Source organism: Balaenoptera acutorostrata, chromosome 6, assembly GCF_949987535.1.
Source record: "Balaenoptera acutorostrata chromosome 6, mBalAcu1.1, whole genome shotgun sequence".
Taxonomy (NCBI): domain Eukaryota; kingdom Metazoa; phylum Chordata; class Mammalia; order Artiodactyla; family Balaenopteridae; genus Balaenoptera; species Balaenoptera acutorostrata.
This window is the reverse complement of record NC_080069.1, coordinates 103,528,725-103,546,741: the sequence shown is the minus strand read 5'-3', so window position 1 is coordinate 103,546,741 and position 18,017 is coordinate 103,528,725.

Below are 18,017 nucleotides of genomic sequence, written 5' to 3'. Positions count from 1 at the left end.
CATGCCTCAGGCTGTTGCAACGTCATGCCTCTGCCGCCGCAGGCTCGTCCTGCATTCTGTACCCCTCCCTCCCCCCAGCCTGAGTGAGTCAGAGCCCCCTAATCAGCTGCTAATTTAACCCCGTCCTGTCTGGGCAGGGAACACATGCCCTCAGGTGACCTACACGTGGAGGCGGGGCCAAATCCAAAGCTGAACCCCAGGAGCTGTGCGAACAAGAAGAGAAAGGGAAATCTCTCCCAGCAGCCTCAGGAGCAGCGGATTAAATCTCCACAATCAACTTGATGTACCCTGCATCTGTGGAATACCTGAATAGACAACGAATCATCCCAAAATTGAGGTGGTGGACATTGGGAGCAACTGTAGATTTGGCGTTTGCTTTCTGCAGCTGGTTTGTTTCTGGTTTTATGTTTATCTTAGTTTAGTATTTAGAGCTTATTATCATTGGTAGATTTGTTTATTGCTTTGGTTGCTCTCTTCCTTTTTTTATATATATATATTTTTTCCTTTTTCTCTTTTTGTGAGTGTGTATGTATATGCTTCTTTGTGTGATTTTGTCTATATAGCTTTGCTTTTACCATTTGTCCTAGGGTTGTCTGTCCATTTTTTGTTTGTTTTTTTTTGTATAGTTTTTAGTGCTTGTTATCATTGATGCATTTGTTTTTTGGTTTGCTTGCTCCCTTCTTTCTTTTTCTTTTTTTTTTTACTTTTAATAATATTTTTTTATTTTTTATCTTAAAAACATTATTTATTTATTTTTTTCCTTTCTTTCTTTCTCCTTTTTCCTCCCTTTTCTTCTCAGCAGCGTGGCTGACAGGGTCTTGGTGCTCCGGCCAGGTGTCAGGCCTGAGCCTCTGAGGTGGGAGAGCCGAGTTCAGAACACTGGTCCACCAGAGACCTCCCGGCCCACATAATATCAAACAGTGAAAGCTCTCGCAAAGATCTCCATCTCAACACTAAGAACCAGCTCCACTCAATGACCAGCAAGCTACAGTGCTGGACACCCCATGCCAAACAACTAGCAAGACAGGAACACAACCCCACCCATTAGCAGAGAGGCTGCCTAAAATCAAAATAAGTTCACAGACACCCCAAAACACACCACCGGACACGGTCCTGCCCACCAGAAAGACAAGATCCAGCCTCATCCACCAGAACACAGGCACCAGTCCCCTCCACCAGGAAGCCTACACAACCCACTGAACCAACTTACCCACTGGGGGCAGACACCAAAAACAATGGGAACTACAAACATGCAGCCTGTGAAAAGGAGACCCCAAACACAGTAAATTAAGCAAAATGAGAAGACAGAGAAACACTCAGCAGATGAAGGAGCAAAGTAAAAACCCACCAGACCAAAAAAATGAAGAGGAAATAGGCAGTCTACCTGAAAAAGAATTCAGAGGAATGATAGTAAAGATGATCCAAAATCTTGGAAATAGAATGGAGAAAATACAAGAAACTTTTAACAAGGACCTAGGAGAACTAAAGAGCAAACAAACAAGGATGAACAACACAATAAATGAAATCAAAAATTCTCTAGAAGGAATCAATAGCAGAATAACTGAGGCAGAAGAATGGATAAGTGACCTGGAAGATAAAATAGTGGAAGTAACTATGCAGAGCAGAATAAAGAAAAAAGAATGAAAAAAATTGAGGACACTCTCAGAGACCTCTGGGACAACATTAAACACATCAACATGCGAATTATAGGGGTCCCAGAAGAAGAAGAGAAAAAGAAAGGGACTGAGAAAATATTTGAAGAGATTATAGTTGAAAACTTTCCTAATATGGGAAAGGAAATAGTCATTCAAGTTCAGGAAGCAGAGAGAGTCCCATACAGGATAAATCCAAGGAGAAACATACCAAGACACATATTAATCAAACTGTCAAAAATTAAATACAAAGAAAAAATATTAAAAGCAGCAAGAGAAAAGCAACAAATAACACACAAGGGAATCCCCATAAGGTTAACAGCTGATCTTTCAGCAGAAACTCTGCAAGCCAGAAGGGAGTGGCAGGACATATTTAAAGTGATGAAAGAGAAAAACCAACAACCAAGATTACTCTACCCAGCAAGGATGTCATTCAGATTCGATGGAGAAATTAAAACCTTTACAGACAAGCAAAAGCTAAGAGAATTCAGCACCACCAAACTAGCTTTACAGAAAATGCTAAAGGAACTTCTCTAGGCAGGAAACACAAAAGAAGGAAAAGACCTACAATAACAAACCCAAAACAATTAAGAAAATGGTAATAGGAACATATATATTAATAATTACTTTAAATGTAAATGGATTAAATGCTCCAACCAAAAGACATAGACTGGCTGAAGGGATACAAAAATAAGACCTGTATATATGCTGTGTACAAGAGACCCACTTCAGACCTAGGGAAACATACAGACTGAAAGTGAGGGGATGGAAAAAGATATTACACGCAAATGGAAATCAAAAGAAAGCTGGGGGGTTTCCCTGGTGGTGCAGTGGTTGAGAGTCTGCCTGCTAATGCAGGGGACACGGGTTCGGGCCCTGATCTGCGAAGATCCCACATGCCGCGGAGCAGCTGGGCCCGTGAGCCACAGCTGCTGAGCCTGCGCGTCTGGAGCCTGTGCTCCGCAACAGGAGAGGCCGCGATAGTGAAGAGGCCTGCGCACCGCGATGATGAGTGGCCCCCGCTTGCCGCAACTGCAGAAAGCCCTCGCACAGAAACAAAGACCCAACATAGCCAAAAATAAATATAAAAATAAATAAATAAATAAGACCCGGCACAACCAAATAAATAAGTAAATATTAAAAACAAAAAACAAAAAACTAGTGCTGTAAAAAAAAAAAAGAAAGCTGGAGTAGCAATTCTCATATCAGATAAAATAGACTTTAAAATAAAGACTGTTAAAAGCGACAAAGAAGGACACTACATAATGATCAAGGGATCAATCCAAGAAGAAGATATAACAATTGTAAATATTTATGCACCCAATATAGGAGCACCTCAATACATAAGGCAAATGCTAACAGCCATAAAAGTGGAAATCGACAGTAACACAATAATAGAAGGGGACTTTAACACCCCCGTTTCACCAATGGACAGATCATCCAAAATGAAAATAAATAAGGAAACACAAGCTTTAAATGATACATTAAACAAGATGGACTTAGTTGATATTTATAGGACATTCCATCCAAAAACATCAGAATACACTTTCTTCTCATGTCCTCATGGAATATTCTCCAGGATAGACCATATCTTGGGTCACAAATCAAGCCTTGGTAAATATAAGAGAATTGAAATCATATGAAGTATCTTTTCCAACAACAACGCTATGAGATTAGATATCAATTACGGGAAAAAAGTCTGTAAAAAATACAAACACATGGAGGCTAAACAATACACTACTGAATAACCAAGAGATTACTGAAGAAATCAAAGAGGAAATCAAAATATACCTGGAAACAAATGGCAATGAAAACACAACGACACAAAACCTATGGGATGCAACAAAAGCAGTTCTAAGAGGGAAGTTTATAGCAATACAATCCTACCTCAAGAAACAAGAAACATCTCAAATAAACAACCTAACCTTACACCTAAAGCAATTAGAGAAAAAAGAACAAAAAACACCCCCAAATTTAGCAGAAGGAAAGAAATCATAAAGATCAGATCAGAAATAAATGAAAAAGAAATGAAGGAAATGATAGCAAAGATCAATAAAACTAAAAGCTGGTTCTTTGAGAAAATAAACAAAATTGGTAAACCATTAGCCAGACTCATCAAGAAAAAAAGGGAGAAGACTCAAATCAATAGAATTAGAAACGAAAAAGGAGAAGTAACAACTGATACTGCAGAAATAAAAAGGATCATGAGAGATTACTACAAGCAACTATATGCCAATAAAATGGACAACTGGAAGAAATGGACAAATTCTTAGAAAAGCACAACCTTCCAAGACTGAACCAGGAAGATATAGAAAATATGAACAGACCAATGTCAAGCACTGAAATTGAAACTGTGATTAAAAATCTTCCAACAAACAAAAGCCCAGGACCAGATGGCTTCACAGGCAAATTCTATCAAACATTTAGAGAAGAGCTAACACCTACCCTTCTCAAAGTCTTTCAAAATATAGCAGAGGGAGGAACACTCCCAAACTCATTCTACGAGGCCACCATCACCCTGATACCAAAACCAGACAAAGATGTCACAAAGAAAGAAAACTACAGGTCAATACCACTGATGAACATAGATGCAAAAATCCTCAACAAAATACTAGGAAACAGAATCCAGCAGCACATTAAAAGGATCATACACCATAATCAAGTGGGGTTTATCCCAGGAATGCAAGGATTCTTCAATACAGCAAATCAATCAATGTGATAAACCATATTAACAAACTGAAGGAGAAAAACCATATGATCATCTCAATAGATGTAGAAAAAGCTTTCGACAAAATTCAACACCCATTTATGATAAAAACTCTCCAGAAAGTAGGCATGGGGGAACCTACTTCAACATAATAAAGGCCATATATGACAAACCCACAGCCAACATTGTTCTCAATGGTGAAAATCTGAAACCATTTCCACTATGATCAGGGACAAGACAAGGTTGCCACTCTCACCACTATTATTCAACATAGTTTTGGACGTTTTAGCCACAGCAATTAGAGATGAAAAAGAAATAAAAGGAATCCAGATTGGAAAAGAAGAAGTAAAACTGTCACTGTTTGCAGATGACATGATACTATACATAGAGAACCCCAGAGATGCTACCAGAAAACTACTAGAGCTAATCAATGAATTTGGTAAAATTTCAGGATACAAAATTAATGCACAGAAACCTCTTACATTCCTATGCACTAATGATGAAAAATCTGAAGGAGAAATTAAGGAAACACTCCCATTTACCACTGCAACAAAAAGAATAAAATACCTAGGAATAAACCTACCTAAGGAGACAAAAGACCTGTATGCAGAAAACTATAGGACACTGATGAAAGAAATTAAAGATGATACAAACAGATAGATATACTATGTTCTTGGATTGGAAGAATCAACATTGTGAAAATGACTATATTACCCAAGGCAATCTACAGATTCAATGCAATCCCTACCAAACTACCAATGGCATTTTTCACAGAACTAGAAGAAAAAATTTCACAATTTATATGGAAACACAAAAGACCCCGAATAGCCAAAGCAATCTTGAGAAAGAAAAATGGAGCTGGAGGAATCAGGCTACCTGACTTCAGACTATACTACAAAGCTACAGTAATCAAGACACTATGGTACTGACACAAAAACAGAAACATAGATCAATGGAACAGGATAGAAAGCCCAGAGATAAACACACGCACATATGGTCACCTTATCTTTGATAAAGGAGCCAAGAATATACAATGGAGAAAAGATAGCTTCTTCAATAAGGGGTGCTGGGAAAATTGGTACATGTAAAAGAATGAAATTAGAACACTCCCTAACACCATACACAAAAATAAACTCAAAATGGGTTAAAGACCTAAATGTGAGGCAAGACACTATAAAACTCTTAGAGGAAAACATAGGCAGAACACTCTATGACATAAATCACAGCAAGATCCTTTTTGACACACCTCCTAGAGAAATGGAAATAAAACGAAAAATAAACAAATGGGACCAAATGAAGCTTAAAAGCTTTTGCACAGCAAAGGAAACCATAAACAAGACGAAAAGACAACCCTCAGAATGGGAGAAAATATTTACAAATGAAGCAACTGACAAAGGATTAATCTCTAAAATATACAAGCAGCTCATGCAGCTCAATAGCAAAAAGACAAACAACCCAATCCAAAAATGGGCAGAAGACCTAAATAGACATTTCTCCAAAGAAGATATACAGATTGCCAACAAACACATGAAAGGATGCTCAACATCACTAATCATTAGAGAAATAAAAATTAAAACTACAATGAGGTATCACCTCACACCGGTCAGCATGGCCATCATCAAAAAATCTACAAACAATAAATGCTGGAGAGGGTGTAGAGAAAAGGGAACCCTCTTGCACTGTTGGTGGGAATGTAAACTGATACAGCCACTATGGAGAACAGTATGGAGGTTCCTTAAAAAACTAAAAATAGAACTACCATATGACCCAGCAATCCCACTACTGGGCCTATACCGTGAGAAAACCATAATTCAAAAAGAGTCATGTGCCACAATGTTCATTGCAGCACTATTTACAATAGCCAGGACATGGAAGCAACCTAAATGTCCATCGACCAATGAATGGATAAAGAAGATGTGGCACATATATACAATGGAATATTACTCAGCCATAAAAAGAAACAAAATTGAGTTATTTGTAATGAGGTGGATGGACCTACAGTCTGTCATATGAGTGAAGTAAGTCAGAAGGAGAAAAATAAATACCATATGCTAACACACATATACGGAATCTAAAAAAAAAAAAAAAGGTTCTGATGAACCTAGGGGCAGGACAGGAATAAAGACACAGATGTAGAGAATGGACTTGAGGATAAGTGGAAGGGGAAGGGGAAGCTGGGACGAAGTGAGAGAGTGGCATGGACATATATACACTACCAAATGTAAAATAGATAGGTAGTGGGAAGCAGCTGCATAGCACAGGGAGATCAGCTTGGTGCTTTGTGTCCACCTAGAGGGGTGGGATAGGGAGGGTGGGAGGGAGATGCAAGAGGGAGGGGATATGGGGATATATGTACACGTATAGCTGATTCATTTTGTTATACAGCAGCAACTAACACAACATTGTAAAGCAATTATACTCCAATAAAGATGTTAAAAAAAAAAAGATTATGTCTTCATCCTTGATGTTCTCCAGTTTTATTATAATATAGTTTGGTAATTTTATTTATCCTCCTTGGTACTGAAAATACAAATTTAATCTGAGTGAGGGCATAGATTTTATTTTGTTCACTGTTGTATTCCTATGCCTAGCACAAAACAGGCAACTGACAAATATTTCTTAAATAAATCAATGTCTTTCTTCAGTTTTTAGAAATTCTCAGCCATTCTTGCTTCAAATATTTCTTCTCTAACCTACTTCCATTCCCCTTGTGGAACTTTTATTAGGCAATTGTTGGAGGCTCAAAATCTATCCTCCATGTCTTTTAATGCTCTTTCAATTTTAATCTATCTCTACCTGGCATACCAAGTTCCCCAGTAATGTCTGCATTCCTAAGTTTTCAATTGTTTCCAGTTTTGAGAGTATACTTGACTACAATACTTTTTTATTCCAATGATTAAACTTCACTGAGGTATAATTTATATACTATAAAATTCACCCATTTTAAGTGTACAATTTGAAGATTTTTGGTGAATTTATAGAGTTGTAGATCCCTCCCCACAGTCCAGTTTTAGAACATTTCCATCACTCCAAAAAAATCCCTTTTACTCATTTGTAGTCAATCCTTATTTCCACTCTCAGTCCTCGGCCATCACTAATCTACTTTGTGCCTCTATAGATTTGCTTTTTCTTTTTCTTTCCTTCTTTTTTTTTTCTTTTTGACATTTCACATAAATGGAATCATACAATCTATGGTGTTTTGCATCTGGCTTTCATCTAACATAATGCTTTTGAGGCTCATCCTTGTTGTTATATATATCACTTCATACCTTTTTCAAATGATTATATTTTTTATTTCCAAGATTTTGCATTGGTTCTTTCAGTTATCCAATGTTCTAGTTTCATTTCTACCTATTTTATTTACAATCCTATGACCTTTAAAGGGAAATTATGTCCTAATTTATATTTTTTAACATCCTCAACATATTTATGGTTAAGGTCTTATCAGACCATTCTATAAGGTATTTATCTGTATTGAATTCCTGTTCTAATTGTAGATTTTATTGGCTTATCTTGTTAGCAATAAATTTGTGTCTTGAGATTTTGCTTCATTTTAAGTGCAAATTTGTTTTTTATCTTATGGCTTTCTCTCTCTCTCAAGCTTTCTCACCTTTGTTTGTCTATCAGTTTTTTAATTACCTTCACTCAGGCCTCTGTATCCCTAATTCAGAACCTGGTCTCATAATAGTGAATCAGAGGTGATATTAAGGATAGGGCAGATTTTGTCATATACCATTGGATGTTTTGGCTTACCTCCTGGTTGCAAGGCTATGATCTTGACCTTGGCCTCCTTTGGCCTGCAGTTCACTAGAAGTTATGGTCTCAGGCAGCAGTTAGCAGTAGTTCATTTTCATTCTCTTTTCATAGTGTTGAAGGTGCCCCACGACCACTCGGGGCTTTGAGTTATGTGTCTGGTTCCACTCTCCTGTCTCATTTGAGCGCTTTAAATCCTTTTCACTTTATAAAAGCCAACTCCCTGCTGCCCCAGCTTCAGTTCTTTTCACTGTTTTGAGTTTCTAATCCTTTGGGGATTTTGAATATATTTATCTGGTATTTGAGCCTAGTTATACCTTTTGCTTTTCTTTCTCCATATTTTATTTTTATTATTGCTGTGGATGGAGCAAGTGAGCTTTCATGGCATAAATCCACCACACCACCTTGAAAGTCTATGTGCTTCATATCTGGGTCATGACTCTCTTCTGTATTTCTTAATTCTTCTCCTGGAATTTCTAGTGGCTTTTCTTTCTTCTTTATTTATTTGTATTTACATTTTCTTCAAATTTTCCAAGTTGTAAAAAATACTTCCTTTAATATTGGGTTCCCTTTATTTCTGTAAGCTTTCCTCCAAGAGCCCTTAATCTTCCAGCTTCAATCTGGAACAGTTGCTCCATAGACTTGTGAATTAGCTTCATCCTGGAACTTCATTCCACTGCGTTTTTGAGTTAGAGTGTTATACTCTTTTCTGGATCTCATATCTCATCTTTGTGGTCTGTTCTCTAATTTTGCTGGAGTACACCCTCAAGTAAGTTCTAAAAACAGGTACTTGGAAGGTGAATTTTTATTTTTGTGTGTCTAAAAAGATCTGTTTTCCTCCCTTATCCTTGGTTAATAGTTTGCTTAGTGTTGGATTATACTTTGAAAACAATCTTCTCTCAGAACTTGAAAATTCTGGAAAGACTTTATGTGGAGGGACATGTTCTGGAAGATGTCCCAGTGATATTCAGGATCAGAAATAAGTGAGCAATTCCTTAGGCTTCTGGAGGTTTGTCTTTATGTCTGCTTCAGGTGTGTGTGTACATTAGAAGGGGACAGGTCAGGCTGACAAATGTCTCTGTGGGGAGAGTTCAGGGTTTTGAATAGTCTGGAGAGGTTGGCTATGTTCATTTTAGGACAGAGACAAAACACCTGGAGATGGGTATCTCTGGATTTAACTGGCTTTTCTTGGTTAGAACAGTTCCCCTTTGAATTTTCTGGGGCCAGCTCTGGATGGCTGGGAGAAAGATTTGGGCGGGGTGGGGGGGGACGCATAATCAAGCTCAGGTGCAGAGTATCTGTGTGCTTCCTGTACCAGATGGTGCCCAATCATCACTGGGGCTGGACTGCTGAGATATCACAAGGCAGGGGGAATGAGCAACGTGGAAGTGTTTGTATTTTTATTTCCCTTGTTTGTGAGATAAGGCATTATCTACTTGCCTGTCCAGTGCCTACAGGACAGAAACAAAACCTGGCCCACCTTGTAAGAGATGAGGTAAGTTTCTAGGGCCTCAGTTGTTCTAAGCTCACTCCCTGAGGTTTCGTCTTCATGCCTCTGAGGTAGCCTTTAAAGCCAATAACTCTAACTCCCACATGGGGTAGTTGTGGAGTCATAGTTATCTGGCTCCTCTATGAATATGATAATCCTATACCAGAGGGATGGAAGTAAAGCTTCTGACAATATGGGGGTGGGAAAGGCTTGGGATGATGGGAGTTTTTCATGGCTTGAAGATGTAGCAATGCATCACACAGTATGTTCTTTTTTATGAGGTGGTTTGGATAAAATTGGGAGATGAATTGCCCATAAGACTACTAAAGCCAAAGATATGCTAAATACTTCCCATAATTTTGAGAAAATCCCATTTCAAAACCATTGTTAACTTATTAGGCATCACGTGGAAGTCTTGTTTGGTTATGTGGACCAGTAATCAACCTGTGAGTCCTTAAACACAGATCAACGGTTAAGCCAGTTCTTACTATATTGCATCCAGGAATATCCATGTCCGTGATTTCTGTGAAGCTAGATTTTTGGCGTAGATCAGGAGGATGTCCCAATAACAGTAAGTGATGTGGTGTCATAATTAGCACTTGAGCTGTGAAGTCATGTTTCCAGGGTCTTCCTGGCTCTGGTGTTTACCGGCTGTGTGACCTGGAGCAAGTTACCTGCCTTCAGTTTCTTTTTCTGCAAAATGTGATTAATAGTAGTACTTATCTCATGGATTTGCTGTGAGGCCTAAACTAGACATCCTATAAAGTACTCAGCACAGTGCCGGCATAGAATAAGTATGTAATAGATCAGCCGTTATTAATAGCTATTAGTTCAGGAGCTCCTTCTGCATCCTTACCATTTGCCACTGGAAGATGATGGTGGGAGGGTTATCCAATAGTCCAAATAGTATAAAGTAGTATAAAGATGCTCTCAAAAGCCAAGGTATAACATGGGACCTGGAGAGTTGTGTTTGTTCATTGCTTTAATTGTAGGTGCCCCAAAGACCCAGCTTCATGAACACCCATGTTCTGGGGTTGGTCCAAAGGTTGGCCATCAGTGAAACTGTGTAGCTGTCTCAGATGGTGAGCCCAAAGAAGCTGCAGTAATCCTGAGCCAAGCAGAACTCACAGAAGAGCTCCAGGATTGCCATTGATTTGAGGAGTGCCCAGGTTTGGAAAAGGCATATAGCAATGTAATGGGAGTATTTTTCACAGTCATATACATTCATGTGTGCAGAGTGGAAATGATTTCCTTATAACTCAACTTACTTTAGCTCTGGAGTCTTTATTTCACGGATGATTGAAAACCTAACCCTGTAATCCAATGTAATCTCAATGTTTTTTGGATAAAGGTCAAGTTAATATTTTCTCCCTTCACCTCCTTCTGTCCCTTCTTAGCAGTAATCTAAGTTCTGAAAGTTCTAAACGATCCAAGTCCTGGGTGGTCGATCATCCTGACTTTGAAGGTTCACGGTCATTGCAAACCACCTAGGTGGTTTCTGCTGAGAACAATCCCTGTTTCCCTTGTATTGGTTGCCTTTTCCTACTATAACCATGCTGAAATGTCTGTGTCCTGGTGACTGGTGGCTCACCAGTCACCAGGACATTGCAAGTCACTCTAAGTCCATCTTATCCTGACCTCTCCAGGCCTACTGGCCTCACTTTCGTTTTTGTCTTCCTACTGCAGGTATGAGAACATTTTCACCTTGATTTTTTTAAATTGTGGTAAAATATACATAACATAAAAATTTCCATTTCCACCATTTTTACATGTACAATTCAGTGGCATCATTGTTCATATTCACGTTGCTGTGCAACTATCACCACTATCCACTGCCATGACTTTTTCATCATCCCAAACTGAAACCCAGTACCTATTAAATAATAACTCTCCATTCTCCCCTCCCCCAAGCCCCTGATAACCACTATTCTACTTTCTGTCTATTCTAGGCAACTCATATAAATGGAATCATACAGTGTTTGTCTTTTTGCATCTGGCTTATTTCACTTAGCATAACGTTTTAGAGGTTCATTCCTATTGTAGTATTAGAATTTCATTCATTTTTAAGGCTGAGTAATATTCCATTATATGCATATACCACATTTTATTTACCTATTCATTTGTCAATGGATATTTGTGTTGTTTCCACCTTTTGGCTATTGTGAATAATGCTGCTATGAACATTGTTATAGAAATATACGTTTGAGTTTTTGCTTTTAATTCTTTTTTTTTTTGGCTGCATTGGGTCTTTGTTGCATTGCACACAGGCTTTCTTTAGTTGCAGCGAGCGTGGGCTACTCTTCGTTGCGGTGTGTGGGCTTCTCATTGTGGTGGCTTCTCTTGCCTCGGAGCACAAGCTCTAGGTGCGCGGGCTTCAGTAATTGTGGCACGCAGGCTCTAGAACGCAGGCTCAGTAGTTGTGGTGCATGGGCTTAGTTGCTCCACGGCATGTGGGATCTTCCCGGACCAGAGCTCAAACCAGTGCCCCCTGCATTGTCAGGCAGATTCTTAACCACTGTGCCACCAGGGAAGTCCCTAGCTTTTCATTCTTTTGAGTTTACAGCTAGAAGTGAAATTGCTGGATCATAAGGTAATTCTATGTTTAATTTTTTAAGGAACTGTCACACTGTAGCTTAGGAATTTAGAAGGTTCTCCCACACCATGCAGGGGTGTGCAGGACTCTGAGAAGCTGCCTAAGGCCCATTTACCTGGTGATCTCATTTAGCCAATGCTCCTCCTCAGCTCAGATGCTTTCCTAGAGACTAAGGCTTCACCACAGGCTATGCCATCTCACCAGGCACCACTCTGGGGAGCTGGATGATGGTTCTCCTGCTCTGAGAGCCCCCTAAACCTTAGCGGAATAGCTGATGTGTTTTGCCCATATTCCTCTTGGGATTCAGTCTGAAGAGCATAAAGGACAGAAACTACCCCCATGAAGCCAAGTTTCTTTCATGTTCTCTCCAATTCTTTCTCCTGCCAAGTCCTGGAAATTTTACTTCCTTTTGCCTTGGAAAACTGCTCTTACATCATCCTATATTGTTCCAAAGTTGATAATTATGGTATAAACTTTATATTTGGATTTTGGCTTTTGATTTTCAAAGCCAAGCTTCTGAACTTAAGCATACTTTCACTTTCAAACAGCCCAACTTTTGCAATTTAAAAGTCTCTACTTGCACTTATTGTCTCTGCTATCAATTTCAAGAGCTTACTTTAGAATTGAAAGCCCAGAATTTAACTTTTTGTTCCTGGCTCTGTAGGCAGTACCTTTAGAAACTATTGCTGCTACCCAACTGATGGGAAGAGGATAGCTGTTCAAAAAAGCACAAGTGTCAAAAGGAAAACAACCTTCAATATCTTAAAATATTTTATACCTGTTAGCTTATTAGCTATAATACAGATCATGGACACAAAGTCTTAAGAGTTTCTGGGGGTATGAAACCAGTCAGCCAGAGAAAGGCCTAAGATAGTTTCTCGAAACCAGAATATAACAGAACATCAGAGAGCTCAGGGAGCTGATAATGCAGAATAACAGGATTCTCATGCACCCTGGGATGGGGATCCTAAGCAAATACAAGTGTTGAGGGCTGGTACTGGTGACTGACTTTGACATATTCTCTATGGGGCTGGCTAAATTGAAAGGGCCAGGAACAGGGTAAAGTGTGCAAGTGATCCACCTTATACCCTAAAGCGTTCCTGGTACCCCTGTGTACAGCATGTTAGCCTATAAAGTCCCCCAAAGAGACTCAGCAGGACCATGTACTTTTGATGCAATTATCCTTTGATTATCTAAAAGCACTTAGATGGTCATTATTGGGAAGGAATTTTCTCAGTAGATGTGTGTGTGTGTGTGTGTACGTGCGAGAGAGAGAGAGAGAGAGAGAGAGAGAGAGAGAGAGAGAGAGAGAGAGATTTTTAAATACAATTTGTTTTGCTTATTATATATACCAAGGAACAACAAAGCCCACTTCTGAATCCCACAAACCCAACCACAGAAAACAACCATAACATTGCTGAAGGTTAACAAAGGTTGATTAAACAAAGCTTTGTGATTGAGATTCAGGGTTCATTGAATTCTAGTCTTTATCCTTGCCCTTGAGTAGCTGTGGCTTTGGCTAGGTCATGTTGTCTCTTTCTGTGCTCAAGTTCCTTCCTTCACTTGCAAAATGAGGTTAATTATAGGGACCAGCCTCACTCCCAAAGTGGTTTGTGGTTGTTGACTATTTTGATTAGCAAGTCTTTTAGTACCAAGAATCATCAACATAAATCATCTATACTCTTTATTGGTAATTGTATGGGTAGAGATGTAAATGTCACATTTCAGAAGTTGTTTTTTTTGTTTGTTTGTTTGTTTTAATTTATTTGGCTGTGCTGTGTCTTAGGCATGCAGGATCTTCGCATGCAGGATTTTTTGTTTGTTTGTTTTTTAGTTGCAGCATGCGGAATCTTTAGTTGTGGCATGCAGGATCTAGTTCCCTGACCACGGATTGAACCCGGGCCCCCGGCATTGAGACGTGGAGTCTTAGCCACTGGACCACCAGGAAAGTCTTGCATTTCAGAAGTTTTTGACAAAAGGAAACCATGTAAGGGTCAGTCTCTTTCAACAAGTGCCAGTTCACAAGAAATAAATGTTTCTGATGTTGTACATTTAGATACCTCTCCATGAATGTCCTTCTAGTTAAATAAAATCTTAACTTAATTTTAACTCAGGATGCTGAAAGGAAATGCAAATTAACTTCATCATCTTCATAATAAATATTAGGTCTTTGCCATTCTTATAATGTCTCCTTTGGCTTCGGTGAATCCTACCAGGCTCTTGGCTTCCAAACTTCTCCATGTTTGTAGAACACAGGTCATAAAAACGGGGACTATTTTTCCCAAGCAGAAAGAAGCACACAATCTTCTTAAAGTTAATGGGCACCCATGTGACTGTCCCATATCATGTGATATCAGAATGGCTAATAACTCACTGGCCTTCAGACAATGTTCTCCTAGCACTAATTTGTGTCATCTGAAGGCTCACAGGGTATCCAACACAGGAGGAACATTATGTGCCAGCACCCTGCTGGTGCTTGTGCACCCCTGATCTCACCTATTTCCACAACAACCCTAAGAGTATTTTACACTTGAAGAAACTTAATATTAGAGTTTAAGAACCTTCCTCCTATGACCACATAGCTATAAAGTTACAGAACCAGGACTCAGACTCAGACCTCTATGACACCAAGCCCAGGATTTTCCTGAGATGATATATGAAAAGTATTCAGAACAGTCTCTGATTCACAGCAAGTTCCATTTAATATTGGCAACTCTTTAAGTCATTATGAGACATTCCAGTGTTTCTCAAAAGAGCACTCCCTCTTTCTTCTGAAAATGATTCCCATATGCCAATCATGGGGAAATGGTTGAAGATGACCTTCTTCCCAGATCTCATTCATACCAGGAACTTGAGAACAGATACTGCCCAATTTATAAGTAAGGACATCCTATTTCCCACTTTAAAAGCCAGTTTTTATAAGTCGTTTGAGATTATATCTTCCTCCTATATTTTGCCCTCCCTCTGACCTTTCCGTCAGATGTGAAGTTGCTGACATTTTCTTGAAGTTCCCAGGGGACACTGGGCCAGCTGTCATAGGTTTACCTCTTTCTTTAACCTTATGAAGACATGATCACATCTTGTGACTTGCATGGTGTGTGCCTCTAAAGCATTTAGCACAGATACACAAATTTATGAATAAGGCAGACTTGTTCGCTCTTTGCTTGGGGGAGATACGAAAAGCCATGTGAGTGGCACATAGGAAAGACTCGAGTGCTTTCACCACAAAAAAGACACGATAATTATGGGACATGATAGATGTGTTAGCTACTGCCCCGGTGATAATCACATTGCATTATATAAGTGTATCAAATCAACATGCTGTATACCTTAAACATACAAAATGTTAGATGTCAGTTGTACCTCAATTAAAAGAAGAATCAAGAGGATTTTATTGATCTATAAGCTACTCTGTATAAAACTTCAATTTCTAATTAACATTCTAACACTGCTGATTTTTTACACACCAGAAAGGGGGCATAGAGTTCCTCCTCTAAAGGAAAATATGAAATACGGACTTATCTTTTACATAAATGGTGTACCTCTCCAGGAGCCATACTGATAGCCACTCTGGAGTTCCCCCAAAATTACACCTGTTTTGCTGCTAAGTGTAGCTAGCCATTGAAGTTAAAGTATGTGTGAAACTAGTTTTATTTTTATGTTGAATTCAGCTCATATTCTAATGGATAAGAATGAAAAAAAGTAGCTGGGGTTATAGGAGGAGCCATTAGGAAACTCTAAGGAAATGAGGACGGAAAATGAGAAAGCAGGTGCAGGGAGAGAAACTCTCCAGAACTCCCTTTTCCTCCACTTGTAAAATCCTGAGTATGTTTACACAAAATGTAGTTTATAATTAGGGTGACAATACTCCCTGTTTTGCCTGGGATAGCCTCCATTTGTTCTTGCTGCCCTGGCATGATGAATAGTTTTCTTCTTTAATTCTTAGAAGTATCAGGTTTAGAGAATAAATTATATGGTCACTTTATTTATAATCTAATGTCCAAAGTTCTGGTTTCATGCCTATATAGTATTTTTCAACTATCAAGGATTAGATTTCAGCAAGTCAAAATTTTTATTTACGTTTAACCTTCCTTACACACAAGTGAGTATAGAAATGTTGGCACCATTCAAAGAAGGTTTGACAAACATTCCAGAATTAGCTGAATTAACAGAAGTTAAATAGCTTTAGCAGAACTTTTGAGATCATGTACTGTCTTTTAATACAAAATAGTTTGTTTTCTTAGATTGTCATATGAAATCCAAAGTCAGATTCTGTACAGGGTTATTTAGAACTGTCTTTTTTTTGGTCATGACTTCTGCCTTCACACCTGATTGGTTGAGGTAGGATGGTATAAGAGTGAGGAATAGTTCTACTCTGTAAAATAGATACGCCTGCTGGGATAGAGCAGTATTGGATCGAAGCCCAGCCAGACACCATAGCTCAGAAACAAAAAAAAGTAAGTAGTAGTAGACAGGCCACTTCAACATCCTTATTGGACCAGACCTACCTGCCTGGCATCAGCTCGTTATTGTTAGGTAGTCCTCACAAGACAGTTAGTTAAATCTTTCAGCATTCACACTTTAACCTAAGGTACTTTTACCAAACAGGCAGATCAAATTACTTTTGACTAAGAGGAACCTCTGCACATATCAAAACTCATGGGGTGATTATATCATGATACTTCTTAAATTCCCTCAATTCTGAATTTAGTAGAAGTCTCTATAATCATTGGAAATCAGAAACAGGCCACCTGAAGCTTGAAGAAGCAAGTTTTTCTTAGTTTTCTAACCAGAATTTTTGACTATTTACTTAGAAATTTCTCAAAGGATGAATGTGCCCTTAAGATTCTACATCCAATTCTGATGTGTGGGTTTTTTTCCCCAGACCAAGCAATTTTCTGACACCAAGATGGGTGTTCTACAATTCAATTAAATTCTCAAACTATATACCCAGAAAGAGCATCAGATCTCACAGGTTAAGGGCTCAGTCCTACAAGACTGCCTCCCACTACCACCACTACAGATGCCAATCGCAAGTCCAGGTTGTCACCAGTGCTTCTGACCACCTAGCTGTAGATCAGAGGGCGTCCAAGAACCTTCTCCTGGGGTTTGATCAAATTGCTTGATGGACTCAGAATTCACAGAAACATTTTACTTACTGGATTACCAGTTTATTATATCAGGATATAACTTAGGAACAGCCAGATGGAAGAGATGCATAGGTCAGGATACAGGGAAAGGGATGCTCTCTCAGAGCATGCTGCTCTTCCAGAATCTCCACATGTTCACCAATGCAGAAGCTCTCCAAACTCTATCCTTTTGGGGTTTTATGGAGGCCTCATTACATAGGTATTGTTGATTAAATCATTAGCCATTGGTGATTGGACTCAATCTCCAGTCCCTCTTCTCTCCCAGGAGGTGGCAGGGGTTGGGGGGGTGGGAGGAGGTGGAGAGGATGGATGCAACTGAAAGTTTCAACCTTCAAATCCCATGGTTGGCTCCACTGTTGTGTTTTCTAAAAGTCACCCCATTAACATAACAAAAGATAACCTTTATCTGTCTCATCACAGGAAATCCCAAGGGCTTTAGGAGCTCTGTGCCTGGAAACAAGACAAAGACTAAATATATATTTCTTTCAATAAATCACAATATCACAGCCACATTCCTTTTGGAATATTTCCCAGGTATATATTTCCTTTGGGAAGACTTATACTCTCCCCAGCTTCCTCTCATCTCAGGCATCATTATATGTATTGGCAATCCAATTACCTTTTTCATAGCATTTTTCAATACTCTCCCTAGACTCTTAGACAATTGTACCCT